The 16251-nt window shown below is 43.2% G+C and overlaps 1 protein-coding gene across 1 annotated transcript in view; it reads right to left on the bottom strand.

Moving 5' to 3' along the window:
- LOC310869524 (solute carrier family 45 member 4-like) overlaps window positions 1-15520 on the bottom strand; it is a 56805-nt gene extending 41285 nt beyond the window's left edge. Inside the window, exons 1-2 of the mRNA XM_083780303.1 lie at window positions 15321-15520; window positions 12420-12504 (exon numbers count right to left, since the gene is read on the bottom strand). The gene's annotated coding sequence lies outside the window, so the exon portion shown is untranslated. The remainder of the gene's footprint in view (window positions 1-12419; window positions 12505-15320) is intronic.
- Window positions 15521-16251: the final 731 nt, after the last annotated feature.

The following is a 16251-nucleotide window of genomic DNA, read 5'->3' as shown; positions in this document are numbered from 1 at the left end:
TGGCATGTGTTAATTATTTGTATGTCTCTCTGCTATCCGGGATTTAAAAAGATCACACCTGTGTGAAGTGAGGGGAGCTTTGTCAAAACAAACATTAAATTCTCTTTATTGTTAATGGCATTTAATGTTTGTGTTAGGGACAAGATGATGTGAATTTTCCCTTCATTGACAATGGCGTTTTTAAAACAAACATTAAACCTGTATATATAGGAGGGGCTAGCGCCCCTCAAAAAAAGGTATCTGAAGAAAGAGGAGATGGAGAAAAGAGAGATGGTTGAACCAACAGGGCAGAAGAGAGGGAGGAGATCAGGAGGCAGAGAAAAGAGAGATGGTTGAACCAACAGGGTAGAAGAGAGAGAGAGGATCAGGAGGCATAGAAAAGAGAGATGGTTGAACCAACAGGGCAGAAGAGAGGATCAGGAGGCAGAGAAAAGAGAGATGGTTTAACCAACTGGGCAGAAGCGAGGGATGGGGTCGGGAGGCAGTGGAAGAAAACAGTTCAAGAGAGAAAGAAAGGGGGGATGAAGGGTAAAAAGGGAGAACCAGCAGAGCCTGAGAATGAGAGAAATAAAAGCGGTTAATGGAGAAACTGGAGATTAAGGATTAAGGTTAATGAGGAGGGAGGGCACAGGGAAGGTGAGATAAAAAGGGCGAGGTTGGAAGGAGGGAAGGAGGAAGGGAGGGAGGGAAAGAAGATACCAGTAAAGTTCAAGGTCAGGTACAAATTAAGAGGATCTCGTCTCCCATGTCTCAGTGGCACACAGAAATGCAAAGCGGTTTAATCCTCAGTCTAAAAAACTGACATACATAAGGGTACATTTTGACACTCTGAGAGTTGAAATAACACACGCTCACAGCCTCACACACACCTCTTATCTATTTCAGTGAGTGTTTATTCCTGTGTCTCAGACGAGATTACCTGTCACACACTGACACAGGCCTTAAAACGGAACAGACTATTTGTGTTGGCTTGCAAGACGCAGGTGTACTTTTGCTCTTACAAAACAACTCCTCTATCCCATTTCCCATTATGGTTAGGCTATGGTTATTCCTAAAGTCTTCACCCCCAAGGTTTACTGCCATTGAATGGCATGCATTATTATAAGATGGGAACAAGGGGGTGATTGGCAGTTAGTACAGTACCTGCTTGCGTAACCTGCATAATTTACTGTAGCCTAAATGTGCATTGTTCACGTACCATGGCAACGTTCCAGTGGAAGAACCCTGAGAGAAACTAGCTTTGCATCAGTGATAGACTGAGATTACATAGCAGCTGTTAAAAAAAAAAAAAACTAATGGCCAGTATTGTGCCTAAGCGACCGGAGAGACCAGTATTTTCCCTGAGCGACTGGAGAGGACAGCATTGGCCCCAAGCGACTGACTGGGGAGATACCGTCACATTACATGGCGTCAGGCTGTCTCTTTGTCTCGGCCAGTCTGTCCATCTCTCTGTTACTACTCTGTATTTCAGGTGAAGATAGACGAATGAGATTAACGTAGTGAAAGAAGACAACATACAAAGAAGAAGCAGAGAGGGTGTGTGTGTGTGTGTGTGTGTGTGTGTGGGGGGGGGGTTCTTGTGCATGTTAGTGCTGCATCTGTACATGGATTTTGGTGTCACAAAAACAGACATGCACATGCACACGCACACGTACACTTGCGTGCGGTGCTCCTGACCCAAATAGTGGTGGATATAGATTACGAGACAGAAGGTCTCAGTCAGGATCAAGTTTACATACTGTGTGTGTGTGTGTCAGTTTTCTTCTACATTGCTGCTCCTTAGATGTATAACTTAATACCTCCTGGCCCTGGGAAGTATCTTATGTTTTGTGGGGAAATGATTGAACGCACGCACACCTAACTTTTTCACAATGCATGTACTGTATGACAATAAACATTGTGAATCTTGAATCTTGGGTCGACTATATTTCTTCATGAGAATAACATTCCCAGTCTAGGCAAGCTGGTGGCAGGGTTGGACAATATCCCAAATGAGAGAGAAAACATCCAGTAATACTGGCCTCTAAACTGCCTCCCCCTGGCCAGCCGGGACGCCTGATGGAGGGGAAAGGAACTGGTTGGAATAACGTGCTCCTTCCACACGCTACGTCCAACCAGGAAAACTCCCCCCTGTCAGGTGTAAAGGAGCAACTTGGACACTCAAGCATGAAGGAAGCATGAGTTAAGTCCGTTGCTCTCCCTAGGTTGGCGGAGGGTGTGTAGAGCCCAGGATCACATCACAGGATGATTGACACAGGGGTGAAAAATGGGTTACAAAATCGTGGGACAAAAAAATATAAATTAAAAAAAATATATATAGTTTGCAAAATCGTGGGATAAACATTTTGTACAAAAGAAAACACCAGCAGAGAATAAAGAACAGAGACTAAGCGCGAGCGCGAGAGAGAGACACCTGATGACACTCGATTCATACTTAGTTGTGCTGTTGTGTCTCGTACCAAAAATAGCTGATCTACACGAGTTCACACTGCAGTCTCAGCGTCGCCGTGAGACATGATGCGCAGAGCAAAGTTTTAAATCAGGCTTGACAGACAGACGGACAGACGGGACGTGTTGTTTATGTGCTTGATGGAGCTGCAGTGCTGCTGCAGTGCAGTGGGACTGGGACCCACATGTGGCTCAACGTGTGCCGACAGCCAATGACAGCGCTCGGACTCTGACAACAATACATATACGACCAGCTCAGGCTTATATGAGTCATAACATACCGACTGGCCTGGTATGTGGATGAATGATGATGTAACATACCAGCTGTTTGCACAGCAACACACACACACACACACACACACACACACACACACACACACACACACACACACACTTTGTATTTCTATATTTCAGAGGACCTGGCTCCAATTGACTTGCATGCATCCCTATAACCCTATCTATCATATACCTAACCTGGGGGCCCACGTTGAAGGAAATGAACCTGACTTTTACAAAAAGTTTATTTTCTATCTTGAGGCCCGACAAGCTTTAAAGAACAGAACAGAACAATAAAATATTTACAAAGGGGGAAAAGAAGAGAAGAGAAGACCGTGTTGTGGTGCTTTGCTGTCAGACAGCTTAGCAGCCAGCAATAGTCTCGTCATCCTAATGTTTATTTTTAGAGAGCTCCTGGGCTGGCTAACTACATAGCTGACTAACTGGCCCGCACACAGATTACACAATATACCGTACCGTATAGCTTGTGCAAAGGAACTATATGGGCAACCCTGTTAGCGCCCTGGCTTCTTATCACCTGTTAACTGTGTAACACAATGCCAAATCTATATTGAGCAGCCTTTTGTCATCCGTCAAGCACTCAAATACCGTAAACCCTGCAACGGTGGACAAACAGCTTGAAAGACAGAGTCTGTGTTTCCATGATTACTTTAATAGGGTTTCTCAACTCCTCCTGAAGTAGTGTGTACTGTGTGTACCCTATGCAATCAGAGTTCCATGCATTCAGTCAACAACAAGCCAATGTAGTAAAACACTGTCTGGAGATTTGTCTGGATTTGCAACAATGAGGTTAGATTACTCGCATGCTTCCACCGACACCCTGATTGACCTTAAGAGGCCTTAAGCAATGCATGTGCACGCTCATTCAGCTGTAGCTGCTGAACAGATAGAGAGGCTGTGTCTGGCTCTGGCAGTCAGAAGGTCAGTGGGTGTTTGCCCCACGGAACAGACCCTTCCAGTCTGTGTGTTGAAGGGTCCCTGAGGAAGACACTTTAACCTCGAACTGCTCTCAGGGCGCTGTATAAATAGGGCCCACAGCTCCTAATGCACATACATGTTGTTTTCATGTATGTGCAGATTGTACAGTGAGTCACCAGTCCTCTGTTTGTCACTCATTCACTGTCAGTGACAAGCACTCCAACAACAACAACAACTAAAGGGGACTATTACATTGCTACAATAATATGAAGCATGCACGCACGTCTCTATGTTTAAAAGAGGAAGTCAACCCATGTCCGTCACAATTACTTACTAGGCTCCCACGTTAAACTAGGCATGCCAACATCTGTGTTTCTCATAGACTCCTCTCCTCCGCACCGGCATGCTGACATGTAATCGTCACTGGGGCTCGTTGTATAATCATCATCATTCATGGCATTGCCGTGGCATGTGGTATTTGTGTGTACCAACAAGGCTGAGGCACCAGGATGTCCAAACGTATAATTTTCATAGGCCCTCGTTCTAAAACAGCATGTGACCATGGCTAGCACATGCTGTCCTTTTCACAAACACGCAGGTCTCGTCTCGTAGACTCCAGAATGACAACTAGATGGACAGGGCCATGGTTTGTTTTGTTGCGTGCCCTGCATGGATAAAGGGTCCGAGCAGCAGTGGTGTAAAGTAACTATAAGTAAGTTTACTTAAGTACAATTTTGAGGTATTTGTACAGTACTTTTGTACATTACTAGCACTATATTCATGTGAAAACAGTTACTTTACTTTGTAGATTTTGGTTATTATTACAAAACATACATTATCCACTTCAGCTCTGTATACATTTCGGCCATTTGAAAATAGCCGATCTACAAACAAGCTCACAATGCGATGCATCTCATTGCGATCACATTGTGAGCTTGCAGATCTGTTTGCAATATTTATTTGTTTTGTTTTGTTTTGTTTTTTCCTAGACTGTCTGTTTCCTCGAAATCGGCGAGACACAGGCCAGGAATGAAGACGATCGGCCGCACAGTATATATACACACACACAGTATAACCATTACTTAACGAGTCAAAAATATGTTGTTTGCAAGTATGCACTGGCCAAGAGGCAGGAATGTTACATAGGTAGACTTTAAATTCACACGCAGTGAGGTTCACACGAGCTGCTGACAACAGCAGCCTTGGCCTACTTTCATACAGGAGTCTCATTACCGTCATAACCCTACAAACCCCCTGATGCTTTCACCCCTTGGGACACTCTCCCAATACCTTAGGGTGCAGAATCATGGGACCACATGAGTCCCTTCAACCTCTGGGTCGAGAGAGAGAGAGAGAGAGATCTCCCCTGTGGCCCAGACTATATACCCCCAACAAAGTAAAATCCTGTCAATTTATCCATTGTGCAGTGTCTGTTGGTGTGTGTGTGTGTGTGTGTGTGTGTGTGTGTGTGTGTGTGTGTGTGTGTGTGCATCACTGTGACCCAGTTATAATAGACTAGAGCTATCAATAATAGACTAGAGCTATCAACGCTGTGGCCCCGCACACTTTGTACAAAATATATATACAGTATAATATATATATATATATATACACCTTGTAATGACCGTAATAATGCATTCTGGCAGTGTGCCACGGATTCGACTCCCGGTCCCGACGGCCTTTACTGCATGTCTTCCCCCCCATCTCTCTCCCCATTTCCTGTCAGCCTACTGTCTGTCCCTCCATAAAAGATATATAATAAAGGCGAAAGCCACACAAAAAAAACATTAAAAAAAAAAGAAAATGCTCTCCGAGATGCACCGATGCTAGCTCATGGCTGCGCCTTTCCTTCTCTGCACGTTTCAGACTGAAAATGTAAATACCATGCTCAACACTCACTCACCGTCATGCTCTCTGTCAATAAGTCATGTGAGTACATTCACTGCATGTGGAGAGAGAGAGAGAGAGAGAGATAGAGAGAGAGAGAGAGAGAGAGAGAGAGAGAGAGAGAGAGAGAAAACACTTCAAGGAACACCTCAGGGGCTCAACTACTTTAACTCCTCCCACACACACTGTACTGGAATATTCCACTGTTGTGATGACATATGCGTGCTCACACGCTCACACCCACACACACCCACACACACACACACACACACACACACACACACACACACACACACACACACACACACACACACACACACACACACACACACACACACACACACACACACACACACACACACACACACACACACACACACACACACACACACAAACACACACACAAACACACACACTTATTTTAACATACAGTACCCAACTTTTAAGCATTGTACTCTTAAGTAATATGGCCTTTGCTTTTCGGATACATTCGGATACTAAACAGTCTATTGACAAGACACATAATGTCAACATAGTTAACTATTCCCGTGGCAATATGAAGTTATTGGTAATCTTGGTTCAATCTCTCAGAGTAGAAATGTTGCTCTACTTAGTTAGTACACAAGATGAAAACCATCTCCTCCCATGCAGGCTACTACAGTGTGGCCCCTTTGCCCTCCTAGCCCCACCTTTTGGTCTGGATTTGTGCCACGCATGTGAGATGTTGGCTGGCTGGCTGGCTGGCTGGTTGGGGCTCCAAGTGGTAGACGGTTATCAAAGCCAATATCAGATGACTGTATTTTGTATATTTAGCTCTGGGCTGGTTTAAATGTATCCATAATGCTTCAGAGTACAATGGGGCAGCCGTAGCTGAGTGGGTAGAAGAGAGGCCATCTGGTACTCAGAAGGCAGTGGTGTAAAAAGTACTCACATTTTGTACTTGAGTAAAAGTATCAATACTACAATATAAAAGTCCGGAATTCAGAATTGACAATATTTGGATCCGAGATGTAGTGGAGTAGAAGTAAAAGTATTGGAAACACTCAAGTAAAGTACAAATACCTCAAAACTGTACTTAAGTACAGTACTTAAGTAAATGTACTTATAGTTACTTTCCACCACTGCTCAGAAGGTCACCGGTCTGTATCCAGGCCCACCCATAAGGTCCACCCATGATGGATGCTATGTATGGAAGTGTCCCGGATCAAGACATTTAACCCCTAACAATGAGAGACCAGCATGACCATCTGAGCAACCATCTGCTGGGTGAAGCTAGAACAGAATTTCCCCTGTGGCATTAAATAACAAAGGTCTCCCTTTCCTACAATTCACCCTTTGTCAAGTCCCGCCCGTGGTTGTCTCCCTCTTTCGCACCCATTGGTTGCCGTTTCGTGGTTGGACAAAAATCCTTTCTTTCATCCACTACCATTGAAATAAGGTGTTTTTCAGTTGCTTCGTATTGATATTCTGTGCATTCAATCCTTATTTTAAATGTGGTGTCAGTAAAAAGGAACATCACAGGTGCAGCATGGTGACTGGGCATGTCATGTTTGTTTTTTTCCAAAAATGTGGTTTTAGCAAATTCAACATAAACAAGGCAGAGCCAAGTCAGAAAGAGCCTGCTGGTTAGTCAGTCAGGGACCAATCAGAAGGCTGACAAATGGTGAATTAAACGAGCAATGCACTGACACATTATTCAACTTCAATACGGATGTCCTTAATAATATATGCCTTCCAAGAATAGAGACCTCATACTTAGCTAATTTGCTGTTCTCCATTCCGCCACTTCTCTATCTCCATGTTTCTCCCCCTCACCTCACCCTCTTTTTCTCCCCCTCACCTCACCCTCTTTTTCTCTCTCTCTCCTCCTCCTTCACTGACTCACTGTGGTTAATGGGTGCCACCGGTGTTTATTCACATATTGTTTCACCAATACATGTAAAAAAAGAACAAGAAGTAATAAACATATTTCATGTCATCATCATCATCATCGTCCAAAGTCAAAACAAAAGTCTGGTGGCTCTACCCATTATGCACAATGTGAACGCGAGGACCAGGGTTCGAGTCCCACCGCTATCCCCTAGCATGCTCTCCTCTCTCTGGCCTTGGTTTCTCGCCTCTCTGCTACACTCAAAAGTAGAAAATGCCCCCCCCCCTCCCATGCCACCGAAAAAATAAACAGGTCAATAAGCAGCCTTCATTGAAGTCGACCAACTTACGTCCATGTCTACACTAGTATCACTCATGTATGCATGTTGCACTAAGCTCTGCATAGTGTGATGTTATTGGGGGAACGCTTGTGATTCTCTGTCACATGATGTTCTCTTTTAACCCATTCTCGTTCTACCACGCTCTTTCATCTTTCCTCTCTCTCTCTCTCTCTTTGCCATCCATAGAAATGCATTCTGTATGACTGTCCGTTACTTACATTATAGGGAGCCCCAGATGCAGCACCCGTTTTAGTCATCATCACAAATTATTTGGGTGTGTCTGTGAATGTTGTTTTTCTATGATGTGTATAGTTATTGAGACACTAAGCATAGTAATGAGATCCAAACCTTGAAAGACCATACAGCCCGCCCACACACACACACACACACACACACACACACACACACACACACACACACACACACACACACACACACACACACACACACACACACACACACACACACACACACACACACACACACACACACACACACACACACACACAGAGAGAGAGAGAGTGAGTAGGTATCTAGGGTGACGGTATAGAGAAGGGAACTGGCAGTGTTCCAGTAATGTCATCAACACTGTTAGCAATACTGCACTCAAGCTAATGGACATGGACACAGTCCCTCTCTGTCTCGTCCTCAACTAATAAGCGCACTCTGTTGTGTGCACTATGTACACATGGGCGCACGTGCAAACAGACATTTCTGAGTGTTAGCCAACTTAACTCGGAGTGTAATAATTGCTGCGCAGACAAATACACAAAAAACACCCACATAGAAGCGCAATCAAGACCAACTGGTATGTTAAGTTTGTGTATACCTGAGATGAACAGGTTTCAGTCAGGTGGAGACCAAAAACATCAAACATGTACTGTAATGTACACACACCCAGGGGGTTGCTGTGATTTATGGAGAGGACAGGATCAACACCTCAGACAGAGGAAAGATCCCAAACAAACTAAGTCTCAATAGCAGCGTGGTTGTACAAGTATGCAAATGGGAACCATCAGAGTTCCACTGTATCACCCCCAGCAGCAATTAACTGAAAGGTTGTGTGCAGCTTAGGTGCTTTGGGATGAACCTTTTGCAACTAGTTTCATCATGTAGCCTAAATTCTGCTATCACGACATGTCACATACTACCACCAACTGTATTAAAGCTGATAGTGTAGCGATTCTTAAAACTTTTTATTTTGAACATTCTCAAGAGTTACAGACCTTTAAGTGTCCATTTAGTTAAAAAAAAAAAAAAAAAAAAACGAAACAACAAAAATGCACTTGTCCCCTTGAAAGGATTACTTGGGGATTGAATAACTATCAATCATTTAGCTGGGGACCTCCCCTGGAACTACCTCAAGGACGCCTGGGAGTTAAGGGACCCCACACTGAGAACCATGTGTGTAAACAACAACCAATGGCAGAAACACAGTTCGTGAAATGGACCTGGAACTTGCAAGTCACCAACGCTACATGTATAAGACAAGTCACCAACACTACTTGTATAAGTCACCAACGCTACTTGTATAAGTCACCAACGCTACATGTATAAGACAAGTCACCAACACTACTTGTATAAGTCACCAACGCTACTTGTACAGTTTCCCGGTGTAACGCCCATGAAAGCCCTGATTGGCTCGGGTAAACACATACACCTAGCCCTTATTATATACAGTACATTCAAAAACAAAACCCAACCTGGGCGGTCACAATATCTACCCATCTTTGGATCCGACGTAACTTGTTATTGTTGCTGCGGGCAGTTGATGAGTGCACAGGACAGCAGACCGTTGCTGAATCGCACACTGTGTCACTGTAAACCTCGACGTTATTATTGTCACCTTTGGTCTTTGCCAGGCTGGGTCTAATGCCAACCTAGATTTATACAAAGTAATAATCTGCCACAGCCGGCATGGTGTCAGGTTTTGACATGGTTACACCCAGCTTGATAACAAAACAACCAGGGACAATTTGCTGTCTATGTGTCATCAGTTAGCCTATTGGTAATGCCTATGGGTGTGTGTGTGTGTGTGTGTGTGTGTGTGTGTGTGTGTGTGTGTGTGTGTTGAGGTATTCTAATTCCCAGTTCCCTTTTTTTCCCTCATTCAGACCTGCAGCCTTGTGCTGTCATATGACAAAGCTTAAATCAGGCTTTAGGCTAGTTGGCTAGGTTTCACTAATACCCCCAAGCATGAGGTATTGCAGCCATAATATTATCACTGTTAGGTTAATATAGCATAACGCCAGTTGTCAGGCATGCGTCATGCATGCACTTGCTCCTAATGGCTTTAGGCAGGGCTTGCTAAGGTTTAACTAACAGGCCAACCGTTTTGACCACTAGGGTCAAGGGCTGTCCTTGACTGCTATAGACATTCCTAGTCCATCCATCTATCCATCTTCAACCACTTATCCATAGTCGGGTCGCGGGGGCAACAGCTCCAGCAGAGAGCTCCAGACTTAGCTAACTTCATCCTGAGGAATCCCGAGGCAGTCTCGGCAGATACTGGGGATATAAACGTTCAAACTCATCCTTGGTTTGCCCTGGGGTCTCCCCCCCCAGCAGACGTGCATCGAAGACCTCCATAGGGAGACGCCCGAGAGGCATCCTAACCAGATGCCCGAACAACCTAAGCTGTCTCCATTCCAAGCGAAGAAGCAGCGACTCTACTCCGAGGCTCTCCCGTGTGACTGAGCTTCTCACCCTATCTCTAATGCCAGCCACCCGTCTGAGAAAACTTATTTCGTCCGCTTGTATACACAACCTTATTCTTTCGGTCATGACCCACACCTCTGGTGAGAGTAGGAACGAAGAGTGCTCGGTAGTCGATAGACAGGGAGCTTTGCCTTCTGACATTTCAAGTCGACTCAGGAATTTGTCAGCTAATCGATTACTTAATTTGTTTGACAAATCAGTAAAATTGCGTTTGCTATATAGGCTATAATCATGAGACCAGCCTTTTCAGGTTGGTGAGCTTTGACAAATCAGTAAAATTGCGTTTGCTACATAGGCTACAATCATGAGACCAGCCTTTTCAGGTTGGTGGGCTTGAGCCCTGAACATAATGTTGATTTCACAATGGATAATGGTTATTAACCTAGAAACCAGATGAATCTGCCATTGGAGAAAAAGCTTGGCAGATTTGGTCTGGCACCGCTGAGTTGTGATGGGATTTCACTCCCTCCAAAGTATTGAAGAACCAGTATGCAAATCCATGTCCATAAGCTTGAGTGCATTAGAGCTAACGGTGCACATGACATCTCACGTCGTCATTTAGTGCCCTAAACAAACATAAAAGCACATACAGTAGACTTGGCTGCCATATGACGTAATCTTAAGCATTGGAGTCCAGTAACAATAAGACATCATAATAACATAGCGAAATGTGTGACACCAGGATTGAAATTGTGTTCAGTTTCAGCAAGAGGCACCCACAATTTCCTGTGTGAGCAAAATAACAACGCTGAGGAAAGCACTCAGTATTGTATGCTGTAGATGGCTACCTCCATAAAGGAAGGCTCCCTGGCCCTGATGATGAACAAGTCTGTTATTGTACGTTTAATATAATGCAACTTGTACAATGTACATGGTCACCGTTGACCCTCACGTGTTTTGATGATTTTCCTTTACTTTCACCTGTGTGTGTGTGTGTGTGTGTGTGTGTGTGTGTGTGTGTGTGTGTTTTGGGAAAAGAGTAGTGCAGTTGCTTTCTATTAGGCACCTTATCAGCAGCACTGCAGGCATGTATTTGTTTGCGTGTGAGTGATCTGGCAAAGATATGGGAGACTATTGATGGCGAGCTTCAGTTTTTGTAAGTGAGGCTGCTAGGCACATACACATTCTCCTTCTATTCCCCCTGGAGACACAAACACGCACACATACGGCTGTGTATAGAAAACTTTTACAAGAATGGGAAGTGGGTTATCTGTGCACAGGATCTGTGTTTAGGACACAGAGCTAGATTTCAAAGACCGTGGACTCTGTGTGTGTGACGTGCGTGTGTGTATGTGGGTTGAAATTGATAGATTAAGTAAGTGTGTGAAGGGCGTAGCTTTCTAATTAGCTGCAATTGTGTGCAAACTGGAGGCAAATTACAGTATGTCGATTTACGGTTTGAAATTTGATTCATGTCAAGTAAGAACAGCATGTACTGCAATAACAAGATCAAAACTGTACATACAGCAGATAGGTAACTGGGGCCCAGAAATGTTATGTGTGAGCGTATGAGCATGTAGGCTATATGTGAAAGTGTGTGCTTGAATGTGTGTGTGAGTGTGTGAGTGAGGGTGTGTGTGTGTGTGTGTGTGTGTGTGTGTGTGTGTGTGTGTGTGTGTGTGTGTGTGTGTGTGTGTGTGTGTGTGTGTGTGTGTGTGTGTGTGCACACGTGACACTGTGTGCCTAATTGTATGGCATGTTCAATGCCTCTTGCTGAATCAGCACCAGTTGTTATAAGTCAGCATCAGTCCCCTTCCAATCTAGAGGAAGTCTATTGGTTTCACTTCCACTAATCAAGCTCTCCTCCATCACACACCAAGACAAAACGCAATGTCGGGGAGATAGAAACAGCAAAAAGAAAGAGCTGGTTAAGGAATGAACAAAGTGTGTTTGTGTGCGTGCGTGCGTGTGTGTGTGTGTGTGTGCGTGTGTTACACTTACCAAAAGTTCTTGAAAGCTTCATAAATGTCGCTGATATGTTGTGGTTAGGCCCAGGTCACAATCCGCACTGACCCTACCATTGCACCTACACACACACACACACACACACACACACACACATACACACACTACTAAATCAACACATTTGTATCGCTGTACGAAAATAACAGACTTTCAAGTTAACAATGCATGCGATTGAGTATAATTCAGCTCAAGGCCGATAAACATATTTGCACAATGAGGGAGGCATATGCAAAAATCAATACAACGCACGCACAGCTGTCAATATATCTGTACAGACAAACATCAGCCAGGACACACATAAACAGAACAATGAGCATTTCATCAGCATTGTAATGTTCTGTATAGCACTTTGGTACAAGTTTTTTTATATAATGCGATTCATAAATAAACGTGATTTGATTTGATGCATCATTAGAGGCAGGCACACGTACATGAACATCCCAATTTTGTGGATATTATCATATTATATGTTAAGAATTGGAATAATTCTGGCAATAAACAAGTTAAATTCTAATCTTTTCCTAAAATGTTCACTGTGCTTGTATTCCCCCCCGGAATAGGATCGCTGGGGTTCGGTTAAATGGTCAGTTTTAATGTAGACGTGAGAAAATACACACACACACACACACACACACACACACACACACACACACAGCGTATCTGGGCTCCGCAGCCAAATACATACTAATTTTGGGGGTCCTTGACATGAAAAAGTTTGAGAATCACTGATATAGCAGCATAGTTTGTTTTTGTAGAATTGGCCTCAGGAATATATGGCTGTTAGCCATACCAGAAGGACAGGTAGTTAGCATGTTGTTCTAACAGTGAATTCCACTATTCCTTCCTCCTACGCAACTACTCTACAAAACAGCCACACAGATTCCTCAGGAGTCAGAACGCAACCAGAGAAGGAGAGTCGTTTTGTACACTTTACAGACACCGGCGCTGCACCGCTCTGATATGACTCGTTTCCATTACAGCACAAAAAAACAAAGATAAGTGAATTCTCAAAGAGACAACACAATAGAAACATCAAGACAACGTTTGGGCTTTGTGTGGGGGGGGGGTACTTATTCTTTTACACGTTGCCTGTAAATACTCTAGATACCATTAAGACAAAAGCTTTTTTTGCGTACTGTAGTCTAGTATACTGCGATAATGGTGGACACTGTAAACACGACTTCTAATCACGAAAATATCCCTCTGAGGAAATTCTATCATTTCAGAAGCCAGGCAAACACTAGTAATATAATAGGAAGGGGGGTTAAAAGAAAGAAAGAAATGAGATACATTTTAAATAAAATGAAAGAACCAAATCACCCTTTCAAAGATGTCTCAGAAAGTACAGTATGTACACCATCCTGAGGGATATAGTACAGCGTAAACAAGACCAGACACGTAGCCACAGTAATGCTGTATGGAACCATAACTGTTTACGTGAGAAGGACCCATAACCGTGTACGTGAGAGTGTACAAATGGGCGCTTATACTTTTTAGAGTTACGGAAATGTAAGAGACAATTTGGAACACCCTCAAGAACCCTGCTGGACCCTGCGTGGAGAACCATGCACTGCTGTATTTACATATTTACAATATTGCCAAATAGTATCTGCCATATAATATTATATATACAGGCCTATAGCCTATGCGTGCCACATCACTAAAGTTTACATGCAATTGACTAATCAGATGTAATTATTAGATAATTAATTAATAGTTATAATTACCTTACAATTCAAATTACAAATACATACATACAAAATAATTAGATAGGGTTCCTTTGTGGGTACTGGGTCCACATTACACATTCATTGGCTGACAGAATGATGACTATAAATCACTCAATATATGCAGGGTTACACACCAATATTTAATGACTTTGAGTTGACTGTAGGGCAGGCTACATTATTTCATTCCATAACATTACATTTAATTAATTAATTTAAAACAATATTATTTTACCCATAACTCACCCTTGGGCCAAAGCACCAGCAGGGAAATTAAACCCTACAAAAATCGAAAGGATTATGTCATCTATTCTACATTAAAGTATGGGGGGGGGGGGGGGGGGGGGTATAACAACACTTTTAAAGACCAAAGGCATTCACTTACTCAAAGACTAGACTTTTTTTTTTAAACCCGTAATGTAATTACTTAGTTTAGAACAGAAGTTCTGATTTTAAATGAATTAGCCTCGAGCAACCTAATTATGCAACCTGTCCTGGTCACGGACGGCAGCGGTCAGCACCCCCTCTCCCTCTTTCTTTATGTCTCTATACTCTCTCTCCACCTCTCTCTCTCTCTCTCTCTTTCCCCCTCCTCTCTCATTTTCAACTTCTAAGCACGTCGTAGACTTAATGTCAACGTTATAACATGTCTGCAGCATTTCTGGTCACAAATAAACAACTTTATACAGTAACGCTACAGGAGGTGGCAGCGATGCTGATGCTCCCGCTTGTTATTATTGCCTAATATAATATTTAGTTATATAGTAGAATATAAAATTGCCCGTTCTGTGTACGAGTGTATTCAATTAAATCCAATTGTGCTTTATTGGCATGACTGTCAAAAGCAATTGGCGATTATTGCAAGCACATGCGATGATGATGCGATCCTTCATGTCAATAACAATAACGTTACAGTTACACTATTATAAAATGGCCCACCTGGGACGATATTAAAGATGAATTGTTACTCACTGTAGAACAACGAATAATAAGTTTAGTTAAATGTCTCTGACTGTGTCACATCTCTCTCTCTCTCCCTGCAGTCTGCAGCCGCAACCTGAGATGCTGTGTACACTGACTGACTGTACACTACAGTACATCGACAATTTAAGTCACGCCGTTACCGTTTATAAACACGCAGTGTACGCACCTCGCCGCCTTATTCCAACACGCCTGGACGGAGTCAGTTGTCGTCGCTGGTCGTTTATTCTATGTTTTTCTTTTTCTTTTTTTATGGGTCGCCCTTGGCTCCTCCGCTGCTCCGGTCGCTTTGTTTTGGTGCATAGATTCTATGGGCTAAGGTTTTGCAGCTGAAGCCTAGAGGCTTTTTAAGTACGCCTTTAAAAGGAATAACAGTCGGAAGGGAGAGACGTAGAGAGCGCTGGCTTCCGCTGACGCGGGGCGGATTTGCATAAAGTGGGCGGGGCTTGTAGGTGTCTCCGCAAAAAGAGGCTTTCATTATTTCAGAAGGGGAAAGGACAGTGGGCGGGCCTCACGTTTTGTTGCATATGTATGTAAGGTTGTTTTCAAGGCAAATCCGCAGCCTGTCAGCTGATTTTGACTTCTACCTTCCCCCCCATCCCTCCCCAGTCTGTCCCTCCCCGGCTCCCCTCTCACTGTGAGCATACATGGTTAGCAGCTATATCATTTATAAGCCCTAAAGGAGGTAATTGAGGATGACTGAGAAAATGGGAAAGGAACAGCTGTTCCTTAAAACTAAACACTCTTTTCTCTCTTGCACTCTAGTGCAATAGAAAAAAAGACAAAAGACAAAAAAAGGCAATGTAAACGTCTGATGAGCACATACTTGTTGTCTAGTGATTAGTCTTATGGCAACTTATGTATTAGAAAATGCATTTGTTTAAATTCATTTGTTTAACCTGTAGAAGCAGATGCACCTGTTTGAGGTACTTATGTATTTATGATCATCAATAGAGAAGAGAGGCAGATTTCTCCCCTTGTGTGTATTGTATGTATATTGTCTTGTTTTGTTTGTATTGTCAATTGTCAGTCGTTTCGTTTTCATGTTTGTCTGATTAAAATTCAATAAAAAGTAAATTGAAAAAAGAAAAGAAAATGCA

Source organism: Protomyctophum parallelum (assembly GCF_964188405.1).
Source record: "Protomyctophum parallelum genome assembly, chromosome: 1".
In the NCBI taxonomy this organism is placed as follows: domain Eukaryota; kingdom Metazoa; phylum Chordata; class Actinopteri; order Myctophiformes; family Myctophidae; genus Protomyctophum; species Protomyctophum parallelum.
Note: the sequence above shows the minus strand (reverse complement) of the source record. Positions and strands in the feature narration are given on the sequence as shown.